General features: G+C 39.4%; 1 long non-coding RNA gene across 1 annotated transcript in view; it reads right to left on the bottom strand.

Annotated features, from left to right (window-relative positions):
• Positions 1–3,691: 3,691 nt before the first annotated feature.
• The window catches only part of LOC141582049 (uncharacterized), a 157,712-nt gene continuing 148,018 nt past the window's right edge, over positions 3,692–13,385 (bottom strand). Inside the window, exons 3-4 of the long non-coding RNA XR_012514895.1 lie at positions 11,819–11,998; positions 3,692–3,765 (exon numbers count right to left, since the gene is read on the bottom strand). This is a non-coding gene — a long non-coding RNA (uncharacterized LOC141582049). The remainder of the gene's footprint in view (positions 3,766–11,818; positions 11,999–13,385) is intronic.

The raw sequence follows: 13,385 nt of genomic DNA, 5'->3' as shown, positions 1-13,385 counted from the left end.
GCATTGGCTTAGGCAAAGATTTTATGACTAAAAACCCAAAAGCAATTGCAATATAAACAAAAATAAATAGCTGAGAGATAACTAAAGAGCTTTTGCATGGCAAAAATAACAGTCAGCAGAATAAACAGTTAACTCACAGAGTGAGAGAAAATGTTCACAATATATACTTCTGACAAAGGACTCATATCCAGAATCTACAACAAACTCAAACAAATCAGTAAGAAAAAATCAATCAACCCCATCCAAAAGTGGGCTAAGACATGAATAAATTCTCTAAAGAAGACATACAAATGGCTAGCAAACAATTTAATAAATGCTCAACATCACTAATGATGTGGGAAATGTAAATCAAAACAACAATGCAATACCACCTTACTCCTGCAAGAATGGCCATAATCAAAGAATGTAAAAACAACAACAACAACAACAACAACAACAGTAGATGTTGGCATGGTTGTGGCAATTAGGGAACCCTTCTACACTGCTAGAAGAAATATAAACTAGTACGGCCACTACGGAAAACAGGGCGGAGTTCCTTAAAGAACTAAAAGTAGAATTACCATTTGATCAAGCAATACCACTACTGGATATCTACTCAGAAAAAAAGTCATTATTTGAGAAAAGATACTTGCACATGCATGTTTATAGCAACACAATTCACAACTGCGAAATCATGGGACCAACCCAAATACCCATCAATAAATGAGTGGATAAAGAAACTGGCATACATATACATGATGGAATACTACTCAGCCAAAAAAGGAATAAATTAGCAGCATTTGCCATAACCTAGATGAGATTGGTGACTTATTCTAAGTGAAGAGACTCGAAAATGGAAAACCAAATATTGTATGTTCTCACTGATATGCAGGAACTAAGCTATGAGTACACAAAGGCTTAAGAATGACACAGTGGACTTCGATGACTTGGTGGAGGTGGGGAGGCACAAGGGACAAAAGCAACAAATACAATGCCGTGTATACTGCTCAGGCGATGGGTGCACTAGGATCTCACACATTACTAAAGAATTTACTCATGTAACCAAGTACCACCTGCACCCCAATAACTTGTGGAAAATAAAATAAAATAACAAAGAATCTTTCTATGAAGTATTTGTTATGCACTAGGCATGGTTCTAAGAGGTTTACATATATTGATTTATTTAATATTCTCACCAACCACCCTCAGGGGACACTATTGTCAACCTCATTTTACAGATGAGGGAATGAGATGTAGAAAAGTTAAATTGCTTACTCAATGTTACACATAATATGTGGCAAAGACAAGATTTAAAGTAATTAATAATGTGACTGTATTTTAGGGGAAAGTTCAATTGACTTGAGGAAATAAATGTGAAATGCATCAGCATTTTCTATGTGTTTCAGCAGATAATGCATTGTGCCCCACTGCTACTGATGAACCACGTAGGAAGCTAGGTGAGACCAAAGCCGGGATTAACCAGCAGTCTGCTGGTCAGGAGAAGGGTGAGAAGGAGCCAGTGGGGTCCTACCCATTCTCTATCAGCTTATCTAGGACTCTCCAATCTCTCTACTTTCTCATTCTGCCTAATACAAAATACAGTACAAAACCTGTCTTCCTGAGACTAAAATAATTCACCCATGCTTGGTGTCCAGGGCCCACGTTAATCATGTCTGAAACTTGGTTTAACAAATGCACAATGAATCATCATCGCTTTCATCTCTTTAAACTATGACGCAGTCATTAAAACATACCTAACTTGACTTCAAGATGCGCAGGGTAGAGAATCAGAGGGTTGGATGGGCATGGGGAGCTGGGTGCAGGCTCAGTCTCATCTGGCCTTCGCTTGCCTTCCTCTAAGCCAGATTGCCTGAGGGGAGGAGCAGTGTAACATCTGCTTCCAGTAATGAAAATCCACCCTACCAACAGAATGGCCATACATTGAGAAGAGGGAAGTACTGAGTTCTGAAACTCAGTACTTCATGAGTGAAGACTCATCCCAAACTCCTTCGATGTAAGTTTACTATCTATCTGTGGATGTTATCAGACTACATAATCTTGTAAATTTGTTTAGACCATCTTTCAGTTATTTTGAGTGAGTTATGCTTTTTCAATTAGTTGATGGTTGTTTTTTTAAAACTGGGAAGAAATGCAGATAACTGTTTTCTCACCATAAACTGAGCACATATGATGCTTTGAGCCATATAAATGTTTCATGGGTTTTGTGAACTGTACTGGTAGGAAGAGAATTCTGACATGTCACCTCATAATTCTTTGTGTAAAATCAACATGACAACAGCTTGAAATTGAAATCTAAGTTCAAACCTGATTAATAGTTTCATAAAATCTACAGTGGTAGTAAGTGATTGCAGGAAGGAAAAAATTATCTGGGTAGTTTTCAGCCATACTGATGTGTACAATGAATCTAGGGGTGATCAAATGTTGAGTGCATAAATAAATGAGCTAATATGTAAGTGGAATGTTGATAAATTATCGATCGATGGCCTAAATAGTACATACGACTTAGTTATATCACTGACTATCTAGATGATTCTGCTTCCATGAATTGGTTTTTCTAGCTCCATTCTTTCCAAATCATCAGGAATGCTTGATTTACTACCTGGCTAACCAGGAGCTCACAGGTATCTTCTCATCCTTGAGCCAAGGGCCTTCACTCATCACTGTTTCTTTCCTTGATTGTTACTTGCAAGTGATAAATGTACTTGCTTTTCATCATCTCTTCTTCCAATACATGCCCCATGATGAGAAGGACTCAGCCTGGCTTGTTATTCCCATAAGGACAAAGGCCAACTAAAAATAAGAAGCTCGACTCTGTGTAAAGGACTGAATTGTGCCCCACACTAAATTTGCATGTGGAAGTCCTACCCTCTAGTGTGACTTTATTGGAAGAGAGGGCCTTTAAAGAGTTAATTAAGTTTAGATGAGATGACAAGGATTGGGCTTCAGTATGATAAGACTGGTGTTCTTCTAAGAGGAGAAAGAGACACAAGAGATCTCTCTCTCTGTGCATGGAGAAAAGGCCACATGGGAGGGAGTGAAAAGGTAACTGTCTCCAAGATAGGAAGAGCCGTCTCACCAAAAGCCAACCCCACTGGCACCTTCGTCTTAGACTTTCGGCCTCAAGAACAGTGAGGAAATAAATATCTGTTGTTTAACTTACCCAATCTGTAGTATTTTGTTAGGAAGCCTATAATTACTAACTGACTCATATATTCTCCATGTTAAAAATAAGAAAAGAAGCACCTTTTGCTTAGGGCGTTTATTTTAGAAAGCTTGTACTTCTTTGTCATTTTGAAATGTATGTAAATATTCTTAAAAGATAACTTAGTCTCATTAGTTTTAAGACCCAAGGATGCTGTTCTGAAAGCCGGGGAATCATCACTTTGAAAATTATCAAGGAAGATAACACCTCCATTTCTCAGGTTCAGTAGGAGGCTGGGAGGGTAAGTTCTGCAGGTATCTTACTCCAAGTTGCAAGACAACCTCCTTTTATAAAGACATAAGAAGTTTATTTTTTCTTTGGAAAAGCCAATTGTCTAACAGAGACGGTTACCCCAATTGCTAAGAACGTTTAAAATGAAAGGTGTGTGACAAATGGGACTGTAAAGTCCCCTTGAGGACAAGTTATTGCTTACCTTGAGAATTTGTATGTTAAAGGTTGTATCTGTTTTTTATATAAAATGTGAGAGTTTTTTTTTTTTTTTTTTCTGTCTTTGCAACTGCTGAGCTGATTTCCTGAGAAGTGCATCTCACTCTGGTTTCATGCTAAAAGAAATAAAGGTTATTCAATTAGAAAAAGAGGAAGTCAAATTGTCTCTATTTGCAGATGACATGATTGTATATTTAAAAGACCCCATTGTCTCAGCCCAAATCTCCTTAAGTTGATAAGCAACTTCAGCAAAGTCTCAGGATACAAAATCAATGTGCAAAAATTATGAGCATTCCTGTACATCAGCAACAGACACACAGATAGCCAAATCATGATTGACCTCCCATTCACAGTTGCTACAAAGAGAATAAAATACCTAGAAATACAACTAACAAAACATGTGAAGGACCTCTTCAAAAAGAAGGACAAACCACTGCTTAAGAAAATAAGAGAGGACAGAAACAGATATAAAAACATTTCAAGCTCATGGTCAGGAGGAATCGATATTGTGAAAATGACCATACTGCCCAAAATAATTTACATATTCAATGCTATCCCCATAAGCTACCAATGACTTTCTTCACAGAATTGGAAAATAAACACCTTAAGCTTTATACGGAACCAAAAGAGAACCTACATAGCCAAGACAATCCTAAGCACACAATTATGGAGACATCATACTACCTGACTTCAAACTGTACTACAAGGCCACAGTAATAAAAACATCGTGGTACTGGTACCAAAACAGATATGTAGACCAACGGGACAGAACAGAGGCCTCGAAAGTAACACCACACAGCTACAACTGTCTGATCTTTGACAAACCTGACAAAAACAAGCCATGGGGAAAGGATACCCTAGGTAACAAATGGTGTTGGAAAACTGGCTAGCCACATGCAGAAAGCTGAAACTGGATCCCTTCCTTGCACCTTATATAAAAATCAACTCCGGATGGATTCAAGATTTAAACATAAGACCTAACACCGTAAAAAACCTAGGCAGTACCATTCTGGACATAAGCATAGGCAAGGACTTCATGACTAAAACAGCAAAAGCAATGGCAACAGAAGCCAAAACAGACAAATGAGATCTAAACTTAAGAACTTCTGCACAGCAAAAGAAATTAGCATTAGAGTGAACTGGCAACCGAAAGAATGGGCAAAAAATTTTGTGACAGAGATGAAGAGACACTTTTCAAAAGAAGACATTCATGCAGCAAACAACCATGAAAAAAAAGCTCATCACTGAAAACTAGAGAAATGCATATCAAAACCACTTTGAGGTACCATCTCATGCCAATTAGAATGGCAATCATTAAAAAATCTGGAGACAACAGATGCTGGAGACAATGTGGAGAAACAGGAATGCTTTTACACTGCTGTTGAGAGTGTAAATTGTTCAACCATTGTGGAAGACAGTGTGGTGATTCCTTCAGGATCTAGAAATAGAAATATTGTTGGACCCAGGAATCCGATTATTAGATATGTACCCAAAGGATTATAACACTTTCAATTATAAAGACACGTGTACACGTATGTTTATTGTGGCAAAGACCATAGCAAAGACTTTGAACTAACCCAAATGCCCATCATAGATAGACTGGACAAGGAAAATATGTCACATATACACCATGGAATACTGTGCAGCCATAAAAAATAACTTCATGTCCTTTACTGGAACATGGATGAAGCTGAAAACCATCATTCTCAGCAAACTGACACAAGAACAGAAAACCCAACATTGCATGTTCTCACTCATAAGTGGGTGCTGAATAATGAGAACACACAGACACAGGTAGGGGAACATCACACACTGGGGCCCAGGGGCTGAGGGGCTAGGGGAGGAATAGCAGGGTGTGGGCGAATTGGGGAGGGATAGCATTAGGAGAAATACCTAATGTAGATGACGGGGCAATGGATGAAGTAACAACCACCATGGCATGTGTATACCTATTGAACAAGCCTACATGATCTGCACATGTATTGCAGAACTTAAAACATAATATTTTTTTCTAAAATATAAGTGGATGGTGAACAATGAGACCACATGGACACAGGGAGGGGAACATCCCACACTGGGGCTTGTGGGTGGTGGGGGAGGGGTGGGGAGGAACAGGCAGGGGTCGGGGGATTGGGAAGGGATAACACGAGAAATACCTAGTGTAGTTGATGGGAGGATCAGATGCAGCAAAGCACCAAGACGTGTGGATACCTATGTAACAAAAATGCACGTTCTGCACATGTACCCCAGAAATTAAAGTGTAATAATAGTATTTCTTTCTCTTCTACCTTCGTGGAGAAGTTTTCTTGGTTGGGGGGAAGATTTCGTTTTCAATTATGTGTCTCTAACACCTCCCAGTCTCAGTGAGAATGTTAAACATATATACATATATACATATATATGCATATGTATATGTATATATATATTTATATATATATGTATATAAACATCTTCTAAATTAATACTTTATCTCTTCATCTGTATTAGTCCAATTTGCATTGCTGTAATAAAGGGATACCTGAGGCTGGGTAATTTATAGGGAAATGAGGGTGATTAGACTCATGGTTGTGCAGACTGTCCAAGAAGCATGGCACCAGCATCTGCTTCTTGTGAGACCTCAGGGAGCTTACAACCATGGCAGAAGGCAAAGGGGAGCTGGCACCTAACATAGTGAGAGAGGAAGCAAGAGAGAGACGGGGGCAGTATTACACTTTAACAACCAGATCTCAGTGAGTGAAGAGAGCAGGAATTCAGCCATTACTGTGAGGAGGGCACCAAGCCATTCATGAAGGATCTGCTCGATGAGCCAACACCTCCCTCCCAGCAGGCCCTACCTCCAACACTGGGGATCACATTTCAACCTGAGACTTGAAGGACCCAAACATTCAAACGATATCACCATCTCTGTTACTACTGTATCTACACAGATAATGAGGGGTTCTGTTAGACTTCATTACATCTTAATTCTGCTGCCCATATCAGATAAACAATGGTAGTCTGGTAATGAGGAATCAGAAGTATAGGCCAAAAGTGGTTTTACTCAGATGGCCATAGCATCATTTTAAATGTTTGGAAAAATTAGATTTCTTGGGTTAGTGCACTGATTAGTGGAAAATGCCCTGTGCTTGCAGTTGGAAGTATGTGGATCTGAACTCTGTTCCACCACTGACTCTCTCTGTGAGTCTTACCAGTCTCCTAATTTCACCCTGAAGCCCAATCTCCTCATCTGAAAACGTCTCTTGTTTCTTCTAGGGTCACTGAGAGACTAGATGAAATATTACAGGTGTGCTTTGCGTGATGAACACTTGTACCCTAGTGTTTTCTTAGTATTCACTATCCTTGCCATCTAAAGGGACTGTGACATTTACCAGCTAGTTTCCAAAGGGGCTTACTCCTAAAGGAAAGGAAAACTGATCTTTCCATTTCCAGTTCATCTGTCCATTCTTCTACTCCTTTAAACTTCTTCATAAAGACTTTCTTGCCTTTCAGCATTATATTCTATCTTTAATAACATAGGACATGGTGCTCACAGTTTTGCACATTTGTTCTGCATTGGGGGTTATGGTTCCTAAGGGGGATGCCCTATCAAGTTACCCTGTCTTTTCAGCTAAAGAATTCAAGGTGTTTATAAACTGAGGAAATACAATGACTTCAAGTGGAAAATAAAATGAGGAATAACTGCATACTACAAGATAGCAGTGCAATTTAGAGCTAGAACAGGCCTAGTGTGTTCTAAATCTAGCATAAACACATTTTATGTTATAAATATGGATTTTAAGTAAAAAACCAAGCTTTCTGTTGTGATTTATTTATTTAGGTTTCTCTCTAATTTGGTTGAGGTCTCTCTTTAAAGGAGGCCAGAAGCCAGCCCATCTCCAGGAGAGCCCTGGCCAGGAGGAAAGGAAGGCTCTGGGGTGTCAGTCAGGTAAGGCACAAGGAGGAGGCAACACCAAAACACAGGAACAGAAGAAATCTCTAACTTACACATCCTGGAGAAGGTCGGGGAGCGTCTGCAGCCCGAGGGGCAGTCTGAAGGCCGTGAGGAACCAGAGAGCAGAGGGAGGGCCTGAAGCTTTCTTCTTGGGCTTTCCCGTGAGGGTGTGGCTTTGCTGATTTAAGAGAACACGTGGAGCTGGGCTTATTTACAGGGCTCTGGTGTCGACCATTAGGTTTTATCATGACCAGCAGCTGTGTGATGGGTGGGTTCTGACTCAGCGGGATGAAGAACAAATGGGCCACATCACGATCACTCAGGGAGGGGGAGGGTTACCCAGATCGGAGGGGATACAGTGAGACTGGGCTTCAGACAACTTAGGTCAGGTCTGAAAATGGATGCTGAGGCAGCAATTATTAAACACATTTATGGCAGCTTTCCCCGAAACCTGGCTTTTAAATCATTTATATTACACATGAACAAAAACTAAACTGAAAATATTTGGAAATAACCCCCTTGGTTTGCACTAATAAGTGGGAATCAAGTTTCTAGGTTGTCCTATTTTAAGTCAAATGACAATGTTATTTAAGTTCTCCTATTCGTAGTTTCTCCTATTATAAGTAAAATGACAATGTCATTTCATCTTAAAGCTAAGATATGAAAATAGAGAGGGAAATATGTAGCCCTTTACCTGAGGTGTCAAAGTGTTTCTGTTCATAAAGGCCGTTTTAAGTTTTAGTTTCAGATTTATCTTGTTACTTTAGTGCAGTCTAGGTGAAAATATTCTTTTGAGGCTGTTAGACACATGTTCCCATTTGGAAAAAAGATATTTCATTGACCATATATGTTTCTATTATGATTGTCGAGTGTTTCTTTTATCTAGAGGTTTATATTGCTAAAGAAGTTGCCTATGGTTACAGTTTGCAGCCAACAAGTTACCCTGAATTAGCAAAGGTGGCTCTTGCTATAGGAATGCTGTGGCGTGAGGCTTAACCATAGTTCTCATATTGTGGTTCCCGAACGAGCAGCATCAGTTGTGTCTGAGAACTTATTATAAATGCAAATTCTCAGACCCCACCCAGACCTACTGAATAAGAAACTCTGAGTGGAAACCAGCAATCTGTGGCCCAACAAGCCCTACAGGTGATTCTGGACTGCACTAGAGAGCCATCAATTTAATGTTACAGAAACCCCTTTAGGGTTTCTGTAGCACATTGCTTCAGTAATATAAATGTTGACTTTATTTTACTTAATGGCATATGTGATATAAATGGTATATTAATGTCATATAAATGACTATAAATGGTAGCACATTACTTAAATAATATAAATGGTCAACATTTTAAAATTCTTTTAGCTGGTACTGAAAACCACTATCCTGTTTAACAAGGGTTCAGCCTAACAATAGTGGTGGTCATCACAATTCACAGTCTTGGCCAGTTGGTCCTGTTCATAGGCACAGTCAGTGATTCACCCAGAGGACTCACAATGAGTTGCAAACATGTCCCTTCTGCAGAGCTCAGACCGGGATGCCTTTTGAGGTGCTAACTGGCAAAAAATTTTAAATGTCCTTGCGATTTACCCTGCCCTCATCTTCACCCTCATTCTGGGTCTTTGCTTTCCATGAAACAGTCGCTTTCTCTGTGACCTTATTTATCCTCTCTCACTGTGTGCCCTTCCTCAAACTTGCAGAGAATCCACAAGATTCAGTAATCACCTTCTGAAGGTAGTTTCAGAACTGACTGCTCTCTTAACTATCTCTCTATCTTAGTAAACACAGTCACTTAGATGTCCTCCTGTTAACATCAGCACAAATAAATAAAACTGAATGTGTGCCTCACATTAGCTTCCTATCTGAGCGTCCACATTTTTGTCAGTGGGAGGTTGCACAGATCTACAAGTTACCCTGATTCCCCTTTCTCCTTTGCTGGCTTGACCCTGGAATGAGCTATAGATTTTCATAATATATATCGTATTTATCCATTTCTCCATTACTGTATTTAGAATGTAAACACCGGAAATGGGAAACTGTTTTCCAAAAGGCCTTCTTCTGTCCCTTTCTTATTCCCTCCCTCTCTTTCTCCTTTCTTCCCTTTCTCTTAATTCCGTCCTTTTTTCCTTCTCTCCTCCTTTCTTTCCTCCCCTTCCTTCCACAAACAGATGGCAAAAGAAATGATTTAGCTCCTCTCCTTCTAGGTGTCCCACTGACTAAGAGCAGCCTTTGCATTCTTGAGCCTCAAAGTACTCCACGTTCTGCTGACAATCTACTTCATTCATCTCCCTCCATCCACTTCCTGTATTGACACTTATTGGGTCTCAAACTCAGACACACCGAAAAGCCTGATTGAAAGAGATATTTGAGACCAAATCCTAGGGTTTCTGACACAGTAGTTTCATGGTAAATCCCAAGATTTAACATTTCTGAAAAGTTTTCATGTGCTACAGATAGAATGTTGGTATCTCCCACAAATTCATATGTCCAAGTCCTAACCCCGCAGTGTGTCTGTATTTAGAGATAGGGTCTCTAAGGAAGTAAGTAAAGTTAAATGAAGTCATAGGGTGGGGCCCTGGCCCGATGAGATTAGTGATTTTATAAAATAAGGTGTTATTATAAAATAAAACACCGGAGAAAGGAAAGGAAAGGAAAGGAGAAAGGAAAGGAAAGGAAAGAAGAAAGAAAATGAAAGGAAAGGAAAGCAAAATCAGATGTGGGTGTAATGCACACTAGCATGAGCAGTGGTGCGGTGGTGGTGGCGGCGGATAAGGTAATCAGGGAAGCCTTTTCCGTGAATGTGATAGAAGTGAGGGATGAGCCCTGGGAACTAATTTGAAGTTTCTTCAAACGGTTGCAAGTAGATTTACCGTATGACTCAGTGATTCCATTCCTAGCTATATGCCCCAAAGACCTGAAAACAGGTGTTCAAACAAAAACTTGTATGCTCTTTAAATATGTCAAGATCATAAATATGCAGGAAAGTCTTGGAAACAGTGTCAGGAAAACTGGATCAGAATGAAAAAACATATTATACTCCCAAGCGGGACAAGAGGTAAAAGTTAAATGAGTTCGTGAACTGAATTATCATGTAGGAACCATGCTGATTTCTTGATCTAGGGGTTATGCGGTGGTAACCTAGGAGAGTTTCCACACTTTGGATAAAATATACCGGAGTATTTTGTGGGATGTTGCAAATCTGGTACAGCAATAACTGGTGGGGACTCTAAGAAAAGAAACAGGTTATATTTTGCACTGCTACTGGAAGTTTCCTAGAAGTATGACATTATTAAAAAGTAAATTACTTTTTAAAACAACCATGTCAATACTATGCCAGAGGCCGGGCGCGGTGGCTCAAGCCTGTAATCCCAGCACTTTGGGAGGCCGAGGCGGGTGGATCACGAGGTCGAAAGATCGAGACCATCCTGGTCAACATGGTGAAACCCCGTCTCTACTAAAAATACAAAAAACTAGCTGGGCGTGGTGGTGCATGCCTGTAATCCCAGCTACTTAGGAGGCTGAGGCAGGAGAATTGCCTGAGCCCAGGAGGCGGAGGTTGCGGTGAGCCGAGATCGCGCCATTGCACTCCAGCCTGGGTAACAAGAGCGAAACTCCGTCTCAAAAAAAAAAAAAAAAAAAAAAAAAAAAAAAAAAATACTATGCCAGAAAAGCAGAGACATCACCAAAATCCACTATAGAGGCTACTCTTCATCCAAAGCTGTGAACCCTTATAAAAGCCTCAATGTCAACCAACTCCACTTAGTAGATATTATTATACTTATTAGTATTAGAGGCTGCTGTGTGGACACATTAGTTTTACTGCACAGTGTGGATATTAGTGTTAGGGCATGGTGTACATATTATATTGGTGTTGGAGAACAGTGCAGATATTACATTAACATCAGGGAACCATATGGATAGTATTACATTAGCATTAGAAGCAACAGTGTGGATATCAGATTAGCGTTAGAATATTATATTGGTGTGGATATTATGTTGGTGTTAGGGTATGGTCTGGATATCATAGTAATGTTAGGGCACGGTGTGATTATTATGTTAGAGGCCACTGTGAGAACATATCTTAGCAGCCACTGTGTCTGGATATTGACAATGATATCAGGATGTAGTCGTAATGATGGGATTTGGGGATTTCATTTTTCTAGATGAATTTCTTCCTTTGCTGAGTACTCTAAAGACTCTCTTGTCTGCACTCAGGGCCATGGAAAGGAAGCTTTTTACTCACCAATGAACAAGACTTAGTTGACACCACCGTCGTGCTGCCCCGAGGAAGTCTTCGGGCACCTCAGAGGGAAGTTGGTCAGGGGTGGGTTCGTGCGCCCTCTGGTGGCACCAGAGCTCAGCACAGATACTCTTGCTCAGTTTCTCAGCAGACGTGCACCCCCGCCTGGCTGTCCTGAAATACCTATAAAATTCAATATTGAGTTTACTCAATGTAATAATTTTAGAAACTCAAACCAAAATGAAACCCACTGCAGCCATTCCTTCCCAAAGACGGTGATGGAAGACTTTGGAAGCCATGTAGAATCAAATGAATATATACACAAATTAAGAAAAACAAAAACATACTCAAAATAGTCCAGAGACTGTAATTTTAAATGCAAAACTATAAAAAATCTAAAAGGAAATCTATATGACGTTGAGTTTGGTGTTGACTTGTAACACAAAACATTAAATGCCAATTCATGAAAATATTGATAACGGAGTTCATAAAACTAAGTATTCTACTGTGCAAAACTGTATGCAGAGAACAAAAAGAAAAGAGAGATGCGAGAAGATAATTACAAAACACACACGTGATTTTAAAACTGGGTAAATATCTGAACAGATACCTAACCGAAGCAAATATACTGATAGTAGGCTGGACATGGTGGCTCATGCCTGTCATCCCACATCTTTCAAAGGCTTAGACGGGTAAATATTCTGAGGTCAGAGTTCCAGACCAGCCTGGCCAACATGGAGAAACCCGTCTCTACTAAAAATACAAAAAATTAGCCATGCGTGCTGGTGGGCACCTGTAATCCCAGCTGCTTGGGAGGCTGAAGCAGGAGAATCGCTTAAACATGGGAGGTAGAGGGTGCAATGAGCCAGTATCGTGCCATTGCACTCCAACCTGGGTTACAGAGCAAGAAAGACTCCATCTCAAAAATATATATATATATTGTTAACAACATATCTCATACATGTTGATATGCTTATACGAGGGGAAACTAGTTCGGGTCTACACAGGAAATCTGCATTTTCCTCCCAATTTCGGTGTGATTCTAAAACTAATTTAAAATAAAGCCTTTATTTAAAAATTGTAATTTTTAAAAATATCTCCTTACTTATTTGCACTAATAATAAGTAGTAATTGACACTAACTACTCCTACTTTTCAAAACAAGGGCATTCATGATGCTACAAAATAATTTATGCAAACATATATAATTTCAATGAAATGCCTATTTTACAAGATTTACGTTAAAATAACACATCCATGTAAACATATTTATCATATCTTTTTTCTGGTGGTGTGGTTCACTCTCTAGGAAATCTGGTCACCTTAGAACCAAGGAAAGAATTCAGATTCTGGACACTATTTCAATTTACAGCAGAATGTTTTCAAAAGTATAACTTAAAAAAAAATTAAAATAGCAATTGATTGTGACTGAATCACTTATTATAATGAATGCTTGTCTTTGTTTTGTTTCCCAGCATTCCTTTTAGCTACAATACAACAAAAGCAAATATTTGCCACTGGAAAAAAATATTCAAAGAAAGACTGTAAAGGGAATTTGTGACCACAATTAT

This window comes from Saimiri boliviensis, chromosome 18 (assembly GCF_048565385.1).
Source record: "Saimiri boliviensis isolate mSaiBol1 chromosome 18, mSaiBol1.pri, whole genome shotgun sequence".
NCBI classification, from domain to species: domain Eukaryota; kingdom Metazoa; phylum Chordata; class Mammalia; order Primates; family Cebidae; genus Saimiri; species Saimiri boliviensis.
Note: the sequence above shows the minus strand (reverse complement) of the source record. Positions and strands in the feature narration are given on the sequence as shown.